Source organism: Thalassophryne amazonica, chromosome 16, assembly GCF_902500255.1.
Source record: "Thalassophryne amazonica chromosome 16, fThaAma1.1, whole genome shotgun sequence".
Classification (NCBI taxonomy): domain Eukaryota; kingdom Metazoa; phylum Chordata; class Actinopteri; order Batrachoidiformes; family Batrachoididae; genus Thalassophryne; species Thalassophryne amazonica.
The window spans coordinates 42,811,037-42,822,392 of NC_047118.1; the positions used below are offsets into that span (position 1 = coordinate 42,811,037).

At 46.9% G+C, this 11,356-nt stretch overlaps 1 protein-coding gene across 1 annotated transcript in view; it reads left to right on the forward strand.

The window, feature by feature from the left end:
* The window catches only part of myo15aa (myosin XVAa), a 179,581-nt gene extending 169,435 nt beyond the window's left edge, over positions 1 to 10,146 (forward strand). Inside the window, exon 67 of the mRNA XM_034191347.1 lies at positions 10,135 to 10,146. The gene's annotated coding sequence lies outside the window, so the exon portion shown is untranslated. The remainder of the gene's footprint in view (positions 1 to 10,134) is intronic.
* Positions 10,147 to 11,356: the final 1,210 nt, after the last annotated feature.

Genomic DNA, 11,356 nt, shown 5'->3' on the forward strand with positions numbered 1-11,356 from the left:
TATGAAATGGAGCGAAATGGAGCCTCATAATCATGAAATGGGGGTAAAATGGGTTCACCACCTGCAGAGGGGGCCATGGGGGTCGGGTGCAGAGAGGACTGGGTGGCGGTCGAGGGCGGGTGGCCCTGCGGCCCGGTCCGCGCTCACAGCCCCTGGCTGTTGGGACGTGGAATGTCACCTCACTGGGGGGGAAGGAGCCTGAGCTTGTGCAGGAGGTTGAGAGATACCGACTAGAGATAGTCGGGCTCACCTCCACGCACAGCTTGGGCTCTGGTACCCAACTCCTGGAGAGGGGCTGGACGCTACACTTTTCTGGCGTTGCCCATGGGGAGAGGCGGAGAGCTGGGGTCGCATTGCTTATTGCTCCCCAGCTCAGTCGCCATGTGCTGGAGTTCACTCCGGTGAACGAGAGGGTTGTGTCCTTACGCCTTCGGGTCGGGGACAGGTCTCTCACTGTTGTCTCAGCCTACGGGCCGAGCAGCAGTGCAGAGTACCCGACCTTCTTGGAATCCCTGGGAGGGGTACTAGATAGCGCTCTGACTGGGGACTCCATTGTTCTCCTGGGGGATTTCAATGCCCACATGGGCGGCGACAGTGAGACCTGGAGGGGGGTGATCGGGAAGCAGGGCCTCCCCGATCTGAACCCAAGTTGTTGGACGTCTGTGCTAGTCACAGTTTGTCCATCATGAACACCATGTTCGAGCACAAGGGTGTCCATAAGTGCACGTGGCACCAGGACACCCTGAGCCGGAGGTTGATGATCGACTTTGTAGTCGTATCATCTGACCTTCGGCCACATGTCTCGGACACTTGAGTGAAGAGAGGGGCTGAGCTGTTGACCGATCACCACCTGGTGGTGAGTTGGATCCGCTGGGAGGGGAGGAAGCCGATCAGACCTGGCAAGCCCAAATGTATCGTGAGAGTCTGCTGGGAACGACTGGTGGAACTCTCTGTCAGCGAGGTCTTCAACTCCCACCTCCGGGAGAACTTCTCCCAGATCCCAGGGGAGGTTGGAGACATGGAGTCTGAGTGGACCATGTTCTCCACCTCCATTGTCGATGCGGCTGCTCGTAGCTGTGGTCACAAGGTCTCTGGTGCCTGTCGCGGCGGCAATCCCTGAACCCGGTGGTGGTCGCCGGAAGTAAGGGATGCCGTCAAGCTGAAGAAGGAGTCCTACTTGTCTTTGTTGGTAGGTGGGACCCTGAAGGCAACTGATAGGTACCGGCAGGCCAAGCGTGCCGCAGCCCGTGCGGTCGCAGAGGCAAAAACTCGGGTCTGCGAGGAGTTCGGGGAGGCCATGGAGAAGGACTATCAATCAGCCTCGAAGAAATTCTGGCAAACCGTCCGACGCCTCAGGAGGCGGAAGCAGCTCTCCACCAGCACTGTTTACGGTGCGGGTGGGGAGCTGTTGAGCCTGACTGGGGATGTTGTCAGGCGGTGGAAGGAATACTTCGAGGATCTCCTCAATCCCATCGTCACGTCTTCCAAAGAGGAAGCAGAGACTGGGGACTCGGAGGCGGACTCATCCATTACCCAGGCCGAAGTCACCGAGGTGGTTAGAAAGCTCCTCGGTGGCAAGGCTCCTGGGGTGGATGAAATCCATCCTGAGTACCTTAAGTCTCTGGATGTTGTGGGACTGTCTTGGCTGACACGCCTCTGCAACATCACGTGGCGGTCGGGGACAGTGCCTCTGGATTGGCAGACCGGGGTGGTGGTCCCTCTGTTTAAGAAGGGGGACCGGAGGGTGTGTTCCAACTACAGGGGAAATCACACTCCTCAGCCTCCCCGGTAAGGTCTATTCCAGAGTACTGGAGAGGAGAATTCAACCGATAGTCAAACCTCGGATTCAGGAGGAGCAGTGTGGTTTTCATCCTGGTCGCGGCACACTGGACCAGCTCTACAAGCTCCATCGGGTGCTCGAGGGTTCATGGGAGTTCGCCAAACTAGTCCACATGTGCTTTGTGGATCTGGAGAACGCGTGATATGAAATGAGGGTAAAATGTAGCAAAATGGAGCAGACTGACTCCAAATATGATTCAGTTAAGTAACTTTTATTTTATTGTTTTAGCGAAATGGAGCAAAATGGGGACTGATAAGGAAATGGGGTAAAACGTAACTAAGCGAAGCAGACTGATCCATTGGCTGAAGTTTCATCTCTTGAACCCCAGATGGCGCACCTGCCCCGAGTACATGTACTGAGCGCATCTCACAAAGAACAAACACCAAACAATTAAAGTATTTATTTGGAGTCAGTCTGGGTCAATCTGCTCCATTTTGTTACATTTTTTCCCCCATTTTGTGATTATCAATCAATCAATCAATCAATCAATTTTTTTTATATAGCGCCAAATCACAACAAACAGTTGCCCCAAGGCGCTTTATATTGTAAAGCAAGGCCATACAATAATTATGTAAAACCCCAACGGTCAAAACGACCCCCTGTGAGCAAGCACTTGGCTACAGTGGGAAGGAAAAACTCCCTTTTAACAGGAAGAAACCTCCAGCAGAACCAGGCTCAGGGAGGGGCAGTCTTCTGCTGGGACTGGTTGGGGCTGAGGGAGAGAACCAGGAAAAAGACATGCTGTGGAGGGGAGCAGAGATTGATCACTAATGATTAAATGCAGAGTGGTGCATACAGAGCAAAAAGAGAAAGAAACAATGCATCATGGGAACCCGCCAGCAGTCTACGTCTATAGCAGCATAACCAAGGGATGGTTCAGGGTCACCTGATCCAGCCCTAACTATAAGCTTTAGCAAAAAGGAAAGTTTTAAGCCTAATCTTAAAAGTAGAGAGGGTGTCTGTCTCCCTGATCTGAATTGGGAGCTGGTTCCACAGGAGAGGAGCCTGAAAGCTGAAGGCTCTGCCTCCCATTCTACTCTTACAAACCCTAGGAACTACAAGTAAGCCTGCAGTCTGAGAGCGAAGCGCTCTATTGGGGTGATATGGTACTACGAGGTCCCTAAGATAAGATGGGACCTGATTATTCAAAACCTTATAAGTAAGAAGAAGAATTTTAAATTCTATTCTAGAATTAACAGGAAGCCAACGAAGAGAGGCCAATATGGGTGAGATATGCTCTCTCCTTCTAGTCCCCGTCAGTACTCTAGCTGCAGCATTTTGAATTAACTGAAGGCTTTTTAGGGAACTTTTAGGACAACCTGATAATAATGAATTACAATAGTCCAGCCTAGAGGAAATAAATGCATGAATTAGTTTTTCAGCATCACTCTGAGACAAGACCTTTCTGATTTTAGAGATATTGCGTAAATGCAAAAAAGCAGTCCTACATATTTGTTTAATATGCACTTTGAATGACATATCCTGATCAAAAATGACTCCAAGATTTCTCACAGTATTACTAGAGGTCAGGGTAATGCCATCCAGAGTAAGGATCTGGTTAGACACCATGTTTCTAAGATTTGTGGGGCCAAGTACAATAACTTCAGTTTTATCTGAGTTTAAAAGCAGGAAATTAGAGGTCATCCATGTCTTTATGTCTGTAAGACAATCCTGCAGTTTAGCTAATTGGTGTGTGTCCTCTGGCTTCATGGATAGATAAAGCTGGGTATCATCTGCGTAACAATGAAAATTTAAGCAATACCGTCTAATAATACTGCCTAAGGGAAGCATGTATAAAGTGAATAAAATTGGTCCTAGCACAGAACCTTGTGGAACTCCATAATTAACTTTAGTCTGTGAAGAAGATTCCCCATTTACATGAACAAATTGTAATCTATTAGACAAATATGATTCAAACCACCGCAGCGCAGTGCCTTTAATACCTATGGCATGCTCTAATCTCTGTAATAAAATTTTATGGTCAACAGTATCAAAAGCAGCACTGAGGTCTAACAGAACAAGCACAGAGATGAGTCCACTGTCCGAGGCCATAAGAAGATCATTTGTAACCTTCACTAATGCTGTTTCTGTACTATGATGAATTCTAAAACCTGACTGAAACTCTTCAAATAGACCATTCCTCTGCAGATGATCAGTTAGCTGTTTTACAACTACCCTTTCAAGAATTTTTGAGAGAAAAGGAAGGTTGGAGATTGGCCTATAATTAGCTAAGATAGCTGGGTCAAGTGATGGCTTTTAAGTAATGGTTTAATTACTGCCACCTTAAAAGCCTGTGGTACATAGCCAACTAACAAAGATAGATTGATCATATTTAAGATCGAAGCATTAAATAATGGTAGGGCTTCCTTGAGCAGCCTGGTAGGAATGGGGTCTAATAAACATGTTGATGGTTTGGATGAAGTAACTAATGAAAATAACTCAGACAGAACAATCGGAGAGAAAGAGTCTAACCAAATACCGGCATCACTGAAAGCAACCAAAGATAACGATACGTTTTTGGGATGGTTATGAGTAATTTTTTCTCTAATAGTTAAAATTTTGTTAGCAAAGAAAGTCATGAAGTCATTACTAGTTAAAGTTAATGGAATACTCAGCTCAATAGAGCTCTGACTCTTTGTCAACCTGGCTACAGTGCTGAAAAGAAACCTGGGGTTGTTCTTATTTTCTTCAATTAGTGATGAGTAGAAAGATGTCCTAGCTTTACGGAGGGCTTTTTTTTATAGAGCAACAGACTCTTTTTCCAGGCTAAGTGAAGATCTTCTAAATTAGTGAGACGCCATTTCCTCTCCAACTTACGGGTTATCTGCTTTAAGCTACGAGTTTGTGAGTTATACCACGGAGTCAGGCACTTCTGATTTAAAGCTCTCTTTTTCAGAGGAGCTACAGCATCCAAAGTTGTCTTCAATGAGGATGTAAAACTATTGACGATAGTATGGCCCGCACTTAACAGATGAAGAGCAGACAGAATCCACTTAGCCTATTAAATGCCAAGAAGTGCTTTACTGTTTTGTTTTCGCTTGCTTCACATACGAGGCAGTTACTATACAGTTAATGCATTAACTGCATCATAGTGAGCCTTAGAACTTTTCAGCCTACCCTCATACTTTCATTGTATAGTGCATTTATGCAAAAAAGAAGTTGGATCGATTAAAATAGTTTTTGTTCTTAGTGAAAAGCTGAACTGGTTCACTTTTTGGCCAAAAGAGTGAGACGCCGGTGGAGAGGAAAACAAGCTGGAGCTCTCATGTGCCTCAGACGAAGGGGCACGCGCACACCCCTACCTGGGATATTTCTCTCCAACGTCCGCTCACTCCACAACAAGATGGATGAGCTGGCACTGCTGATGAAGAAGAATAGAGATTTCTCCTCATCTTGTGTACTGTGCTTCACGGAGACGTGGTTAAATGTACAGACACCGGACTGCGCGCTCCAACTAGAGGGATTCCAACTCCTCCGCGCAGACAGAGACCGAGCACTCTCTGGTGGAAAAACTAGAGGTGGAGGACTCTGCTTCTATATCAACAACGCCTGGTGCTCCGATGTGACTGTGATCTCCCAACACTGCTCTCCCTCTCTGGAATATCTCCTCATAAACTGCAGACCATTCTACTCTCCACGTGAGTTTAACTCTTTCATACTTTGCTCTGTGTATATTCCACCGAGCGCGGACGTGCACGAGGCCGAGCGCGCGCTCGCGGATCAGATTATGAGCGTGGAGAGAGACTTTCCGGACTCTCTTGTTATAATTCTCGGTGATTTTAACAAAGGGAATCTCAGTCAGGAATTACCAAAATACAAACAGTTTGTTAAATGCCTGACCAGAGAAGGGAGCACATTAGATTATTGTTACACGACAGTGAGTGGTGCGTACCGCGCGGTGGCCCGTGCAGCTTTGGGACTCTAAGATCACGTGATGGTCCACTTGATCCCCGCATACAGACAGAGACTAAAACTCTCTAAACCTGTTGTGAGGACATCTAAAGTATGGAGCAATGAAGCTGTGGAGGAGCTACGCGCGTGCTTGGGCACTACGGATTGGGATATGGTTGAGGCTTCAACAGACAGTCTAGATGACTACACGGACACTATGACGTCATATATTCATTTCTGTGAAGACAGCATCATCCCACAGCGCACCAGGGTGAGATATAACAATGACAAGCCCTGGTTCACACCTAAACTCTGGCAGCTCCGTCAGCAGAAAGACGTGGCTTTCAGAGAAGGAGACAGAGACAGCTATAGAGGTGCAAAGTACAGATTTAGCAAGGAGGTGGCAAAGGCTAAATCCATGTACAGTTCACATCTGCAGCAAAAGTTCTCTGCCAACGACTCAGCCTCTGTGTGGAGGGGGTTGAAAGAGATCACCAACTACAAGCCCAAAGCACCTCGTTCTATTGACGACCTGAAGCTGGCCAACGACCTGAACGTCTTCTATTCACGCTTTGAAGACAAGGACTCACACCTGCCCACCCCCCACACAACTGGATATTCAAACACCATGGACCTCCCCCCTCTCACCGCTGCCCCCCCCCCCCCATTGCCCTCTCCATCCAAGAGGAGGACGTGAGAAGACACTTCAAAAGGCTGAATCCACGTAAGGCCCCGGGCCCAGACTGTGTCTCTCCTGCCACCCTGAGACACTGTGCTGATGAGCTGGCCCCAGTCTTCACGGGGATCTTCAACACCTCCCTGGAGTCATGCCATGTTCCAGTCTGCTTCAAGTCCTCCATTATAGTTCCAGTCCCCAAGAAACCACGCATCACTGGACTTAATGACTACAGGCCTGTGGCTCTCACGTCTGTAGTCACGAAGACCTTCGAATGCCTGGTTTTATCCCACCTGAAGTCCATCACCGACCCCCTCCTGGACCCCCTGCAGTTTGCCTACAGAGCCAACAGGTCTGTAGACGACGCCATAAACCTGGCCCTGTACTCCATCCTGCAGCACCTGGACTCCCCAGGAACCTACGCTAGGATCCTGTTTGTGGACTTCAGCTCTGCATTCAACACCATCCTTCCGGCTTTGCTCCAGGACAAGCTTTCTCTGCTCCACGTGCCCAACTCCACCTGCAGGTGGCTCACAGACTTCCTGACGGACCGGAGTCAGCATGTGAGGCTGGGAAAGAATGTCTCGAACACTCAGGCTCTCAGCACAGGATCTCCACAGGGCTGTGTGCTTTCCCCTCTGCTCTTCTCCCTGTACACTAACTGCTGCACCTCGAGCCACGACTCCGTAAAGCTCATCAAGTTTGCGGACGACACCACCCTCATCGGACTCATTTCGGATGGGGATGAGTCTATCTACAGGAGGGAGGTGGACCGGCTGGTGACCTGGTGTAGCAGCAACAACTCAACGCCCAGAAAACAGTGGAGATGATCGTGGACTTCAGGAAAGCCACAGCCCCCGCCCTCCCTCGCCCTCACCAACAGCCCCATCACCACTGTGGACTGTCACTGCTTCCTTGGCACCACCGTCACCCAGGACCTCAAGTGGGAGTCAACCATCAGCTCCCTCATCAAGAAGGCCCAGCAGAGGATGTACTTCCTGCGGCAGCTGAAGAAGGCCAAGCTGCCTGTCCAGCTGATGGTGCAGTTCTACACGGCCATCATCGAGTCCATCCTCTGCTCCTCCATCACGGTGTGGTACGCCGGGGCCACAGCCAGGGACAGACACAGACTGCAGCGCATTGTGGCCTCTGCTGAGAAGGTGATCGGCTGTAGCCTTCTATCTTTCCACGACCTGCACGTCTCCAGGACTCTGGGCCGAGCAGGTCGGATCACAGCCGACCCTTCTCACCCTGCACACAGTCTATTCAAACCACTCCCCTCGGGCAGGAGGCTACGGTCCATCCGGACCAGAACCTCCTGCCATAAGAACAGTTTCTTCCCCTCTGCCTTTAGACTCATGAACTCCTCATAACTCAGTCACCTTAACCTTAACTCTGTCACTTTATCATTTTATCACGGGTCACTTTAGACAATGTACTTTGGTTTTAATTGCACTCCTCCCACTGCACTGTTGTTTTCTGTTCCTCTTTCTTTCTGTTTTTCTGTTGCACACAGCCTTTCATATTTCATATGTCATTTTTTATCTTATATTTTGTCTTATTTTGGCACATATTGTATATTTTATCTTAGCATTTTATATTGCTCTCTGTTTAATGTTGCACCATTATATCGAAGCAAATTCCTAGTCTGTGAATCCTGTTCATTGGCAATGGCAATAAACTTCTGATTCTGATTCTGAAAAGATGAGCCCCAAAACATCTAAAAATGGTGCCCTGGTTTTAAAATTCTGGAGTTCCCCAGTAATTCAAACAGTTTAAGCCAATATAGATTAAGTCTAAAAGGTAAATGGACTGCATTTATATAGCGCTTTTCCATCTGCATCAGACGCTCAAAGCACTTTACACATCAATGCCTCACATACACCCCGATGTCAGGCTGCTGCCATGCAAGACGCCCACTACACACTGGGAACAACTAGGGGATTCAAGGGTCCCTGCCACGCCATGACATTTTTACATATTCTTGAAGAATAAAAAAAGCTTTTTTCACATGTTGTCTTTGTTTTTTACCATAAAATTACACTGAACAAGGATTTAGACGTTTCGTTACCCATGAGAATTTGTATTTCATGCCTCCGAGCTTGACCTACTTTATCGCTGCGACGGATAGGACGTCATGCGAGTGAAGGTGTTGAAACGAGGCTCTGTTTATCAACACGGCAGACACGGACAGCGAAGGCATAGTGAGCGATTATAGCGAAGATTTAAGTGACATATCGATAATTTGATAAGATGAGGAAGTTTCTGATGAACGAAGTGATGGTGAAGATAATGAGGGGCTCCAACCGTATATGTTCGAGCCATACACGACAGAAGACGAGGATGAAGCAGAGGTATCAGGGGATAACAACAACAACGAAGGCGCTGTCGAGCAGGATATAAGCCGCTTCCAAAACACAGAATGGTTTGTTCACCCACCATCTTTTCTTATAAATGATCATTTTTTTCTTGGGTAACAGACAGTTCCACCTGCATTTTGATCACTTTGGACCTGTATTGTAGTGTGTTTGTGTGTTTTGTTTTAACTTCTGTTTTAGGACTGGTGGCAACCCTTCATTTTAATGAAAATGCAGGGAGACAACAAAACCAGACAAAGCAAGGGAGACCAAGGTTCAGAATATACTTTCCTTAGTGGAAAAGAGGAGGATTCACAGTGAGAACGTTAGCCATCCAACATTTGGTATGTGAAAAATGAAGAAAAAAAAAAAAACCATTGTTATTTGTATATTTTTATATAGCATGATAAAATGAATAAAAAATATGTTTCACATAAGTTTAACATTGTTTCATTCAAATGAGAAGTGTTTTACAATTTGTTAAAAAAAACATTTTATTCAGTCTACGTGAGCGACACAGCAAAAGAGGTTCTTCAGACCTGCAAAACACCAAACCGCCCAGAAATCCCCACCAATGATCCTCCTCCGCTGAACAGCCATCATGAACGGACAAAGCTGAAGCTGATGCTGCCAAGCGGACCGATGAGCCCAACCCCTCACTCCAGAGGAGGAAACTGGTGTAAAGCCAGTGTAGTTAGCTGATAGTGATGGAAAAGTGTTGGGTATTTTCTCCTCCAAACATTCTTAAAACCTTGATAAGACAAACAGAGTCAAGAAACACCAGTGAGACAGAAAGTCAAATTAATCTTGCGCGGAGTGCAGCCAGGCTGTACACCAAAGCTACACTCCGCGCGAGATTAATTTGACTTTCTGTCTCACTGGTGTTTCTTGACTCTGTTTGTCTTATCAAGGTTTTAAGAATGTTTGGAGGAGAAAATACCCAACATTGACTGGGGGCTCGTCCGGGATGAAAGTACAGCATGTTGTGTTCAGCAGAACACAAACTCCTCCCTGTGAACCAGTAAGCAAGTCTAAAACCATGCGATTTTGCATCACCATGGTACGTAAAGCATCTATTTCAGTGTTTTGAGCTGCTACTATTTTTTCAGTTACATTCATGAACAGACCCAATCGATAATTCAGAGTTTCAATCATTAATGAATTTTTTCCCACTCCTATCCAGGGGAACAATGAATGTGCTATTTTATCTCCTACAGACCACAATTTTTGGTCCTTTGGTACATCCGAGCCCCACATGTGATCATGTGGTAACACATCTGGGTATATCAATCTCCTCCGTCTGGTGCTGCCATTCTTCTCTGTGGAGGTCCTTGGCACTACCACATATGTATGGTCAGTCACCTGGGTAGGTGCACACACACCACCCCAATTTGGTGGGAGACTCATGTACAGTCTGGAACCACAAAGCCAATAGATGTCATCATACACCGGAGTACCATTTACAGGTGGTAGCAAAAACTTACTAACATAAGCACATGATTCATCCATTCCCCATGGACAGGAGCCTGTATAATTACATCCCCGTCCAATGTGATGAAGATAAGTACCATCCACATATTATGTTTTGGTTAGGCTTAAATTATTTGATAAAACATACGTTTGGGTACACAGACGTTTCTTAATTTTACCTACAGTTTTATTCCCTGTCCCGTAAAAGCAAATTGGGAATGGCCGTTGTGATGACAATTTAACGTGATGATATTTTTGCGTTTCCCTTCAGTCTAGTCAATGGAGCAGCACTTGGGCACGCTTGTACGTCCTCTGTTGAAATCCCTATCATATAAGTGGTTGCACTGAGGCAAGTGGTGTTACATCTTATCAGATTTGCTGAGAACTGCTGCCCCCGAAATACAGTTTGATTATGCATCCGTATGATAAGACATTCTGTCACCCTAGCAGGGTACGGTTTAGCCGTCAGAGCTGGGTGTGTTGAGGATATAGGTATTTGCGAACAAACATAACAATTAGTAATGTAATTCCATAGCCAATAAATGAACATATCTGTACCACATATTAGTATGGTATATATGAGGGTGTCCATCTGTCTCATTAACATTATGAATAAACCTCTTCTGACGTTGCTTGCGTTGTTCTCTGGCTCGGTCCACAGTGAGCTGCAATTCTTGGGTCAACCACCAGGCCAGGAATCCGAGGAGCACGAAACACACTAAGATCACAACGCAACCGGCTGCCCTACCAACAGTCCGGCAGCGGCGGCGCTGAGCACGCCGCTCCGGGGTCTGCTGTAGTTCAGTCATGATTGCTAGGATACAGTGTTGTTAACCAACCTCACCTAATAGTGCAAGGATCTCCCTGCTTCACTGGCATTGAGACAATCTATTACTAATTAAATAGACTCCCTTTGTAGCCAGACTTCCCCTTACACTGTGGAGGCAGCCATCACACGCTGTATCTTACAGTGACTTAGATGTATCCACGTTGATCTCTCCGCTATCTTTACTGCAGTTGGTGTTGTTAACAGCACTTGGTATGGACCTTCCCAACGAGGACTGGACCAGTTCTTCCTCTTAATCACTCTGATGAACACCCAGTCTCCTGGCTAGACTACTG